The sequence below is a fragment of the Heterodontus francisci genome, chromosome 19 (genome assembly GCF_036365525.1).
Source record: "Heterodontus francisci isolate sHetFra1 chromosome 19, sHetFra1.hap1, whole genome shotgun sequence".
Taxonomy (NCBI): Eukaryota; Metazoa; Chordata; class Chondrichthyes; order Heterodontiformes; family Heterodontidae; genus Heterodontus; species Heterodontus francisci.
The window spans coordinates 48,917,401-48,920,318 of NC_090389.1; positions in this window are offsets into that span (position 1 = coordinate 48,917,401).

A 2,918-nucleotide genomic window follows, 5' to 3' on the forward strand; every position below is an offset into this window, starting at 1 on the left:
CTGTCTGAGAATGGGATTGTGTGTATGCTGGCCATCCTTTGATGCAGTACTCTCTGACCTGAGCACATTCTTCATCAGGTTTCTGTGTATCCCTGATTCCGTTCAGTCGCTGAGTTGTTGCTGGTAGAGTTGTAGTTGTTTTCGAAGCAAAGGTTTCTACCTCTTCAATAAGAGCTACATCACCTTGTTCGGGTCTTGCCACTGGGAAAAGGGACAAAGTATCTGCTGTATTCTGCTGCTTTCCCTGGACATATTCTTGTCTTTGTATCAAATCTCATTATCCTCAGTCTGAATCGTTGTATTCGTGGAGGCATTTTTGCTAACTTCTTCGAATTTAAAAAAGCAACTAAGGGCTTGTGGTCTGTCTCTATCTTGGAGTGGAGACCAAGAACATAATCTGTGAACTTCTCACAAGCCCATGTAGCAGCTAATGTTTCGTTCTCTATCACTGCATTTCAGTCTCTGTCAGTGAACGAGATGCATAGTAAACTGGTCTGCGCTTTCCATCCATCCGTATCTGAAAGAGTACAGCTGCCAGTCCTGTAGAAGATGCATCTGTAGCAATGATAGTGGGTAGCTCCAGGTCGTAGCAAGCTAAACCATCAGGTGATATCAGCATCCCTTTGATTTTCAAAAAAGACCTCTGTTGTGTTTCCTCCCAGAACCACGTATTGTCCTGTCCCAACAGCTGACTTAGTAGCTCATTAACTACAGCTAGGTTGAGCAGGAACTTTCCGACTTGGTTTACCATATCCATGAATTTGTGGAGCTCAGTCACGTTCCGAGCAGCTGGAAACTCCTTGATTGCTCTTGTCTTCTGTGGATCAACTCTGACATCAGATGCATCCACAATATGTCCAAAGAACCTGGCAGTTGACTGTGAGAATTTGCATTTATTGTTGAAAGTCCTGCTTCCTTTAGTCGTCGCACTCGCACTCGAGTGACATGTTCTGGCTGAGTGGGTCAATGGATCAGGACATCATCCAGGTGACATACAACTCCATCCAGTCCCTCTAGGTGCTTATGTGATGCCAAAGGGTAGTCTGTTGAAGCAAAACCTCCCAAATGGAGTAATGAAGTTTTGAGCAACTTAGACTCTTCAAGGGCTAGTTGCAAAAAACACTATTTACATTTAGCTTTGTGAAGATTGAACTCTTTCCCAATTTTGCTAAGCTCTCATCCACAGGCAACATAGGATGAACTTTGTGTTCAACTGCTTTGTTCAGCTGTGTAAGGTCGATGCAATCTGCTGGGTTTTGGCACCGGGATCATCCCTGAGCACCAGCTTGTTGGTTCTGTCAGAGGTGAAATAACCCCCTGTTCAACACAGAGTCAATTTCCTCCTTTTGGGAAGAGTGGATGAGGAACTTTTCTGAGGGTAAACAGGCACACTGGCTTCTTTTCTAGATGTAGCATTATGTGGTATGTTGTCTTCAGCTTTCCTAGTCCTGTGAACAGCTGTAGAATTCAGCTCTGAAGTTTTTGGGCTGATCTTCTCAGCTTTCCAGTTCCTCTACTCTGCAAATCAGATGCAAGTCAGTACAGGTCTTCCTGCTCAAAAGTGAGCAACTTTGGTTCTGAATTGTATACAATGTTTCTGTGATCCCTTTTTCTCGATATTGGAGGGTTGCCTTCAGTTCTCCTATGACCTTGATTCCTTTCCTCCTGGCCTGTATAGTTTTTGCATGATGGCTGAAGACAGCTTCTCTCTAACTATGGTTCAGCATCAGAAAGAACTGAAACTGCTGCGCTGCTTCTAACTTAAAGTGTGTCTTGTTTCCCTCTACTAAGATCTCAGCACTCCAACAACTTCCGCTTGGTTCCTGGATCTCTCCAAGGAAAGACACCTCAATATCATGGATATCATCTCCTTCCATGGATCTTCGAAGGCTTCCCTTTGTGTGTATTCTGTACAGGCTTCTCGCTATGGCACACATACAGGAAGTGGCCCATCTTGCCACATAAATGGCATTCGGCCTCATTGGCTGGGCAGTTTTCCCACGTATGTTTTTCTCTGCCACACCAATTACAGTTAGATTGGGCTGTTGATGGATGCACTTTCTGTCTCCCCTGCTTTTTTACAACAGCTCGTCTGCTCAGTTGGATTGCCTTTGCTAAGGTTAGATCATCTCTTGACAGCAAGTGGTCAGACAAGGCATCATTCAACACTCCCAAGTCAATTCTGTCTCTGATCAGTTCATCTTTCAAGCTGCCATATTCACAGTCCTCTGCAAGTCTTTACAGGTCATTAATAACTGCATCAACACTTTCGCCTTGATGTTGGGTACATTTGTTAAATTTAGCGCGTTCGACAATGGTATTCTTTCTCAGATTAAAGTTAGCATCAAGTGCTTTGATTACTTCATCGTATGTGGCTTTCTCCTCATCGATACTCTGCGCGATGAGGCTATCATCCACACAGCTAACCATCGCGAAAAAGCAGTGTTCTGACTTGCTCACTGCTCATCTCTGCAGCGAGGCCTGATGCAGTGCCATATCTGGCAAACCTCTGATACCATTTCAACCATGCTTCTGCTTGACTGAGGCCTGCGACCTTCTCAAAGCTTTCAGGCAATGGTAAGAGACTTCTCCATCACTACATGAAAGGTCACAGACTGGAAACGTTAACTCTGTTTCTCTCTCCACCGATGCTGCCTGACCTCCTGAGTATTTCCAGAACTTTTCTGTTTTAAATTTCAAATTACTAGTATTTTGCTAGCATTTTTCACCCACTGCGACCATATATCATTCTTAGTCTTGTTAGACTAATACAGGATACTTAATAAATCTGCAAAGGTATATGAAACAGGAACTTTATTGGAACATATCTTCCATTAGGTTGTAGACCAAATAATGTGGTTACATCACTTCCTGTGATGTATTACATTATAATTAGCACATTAAAAAACTGGAATTAA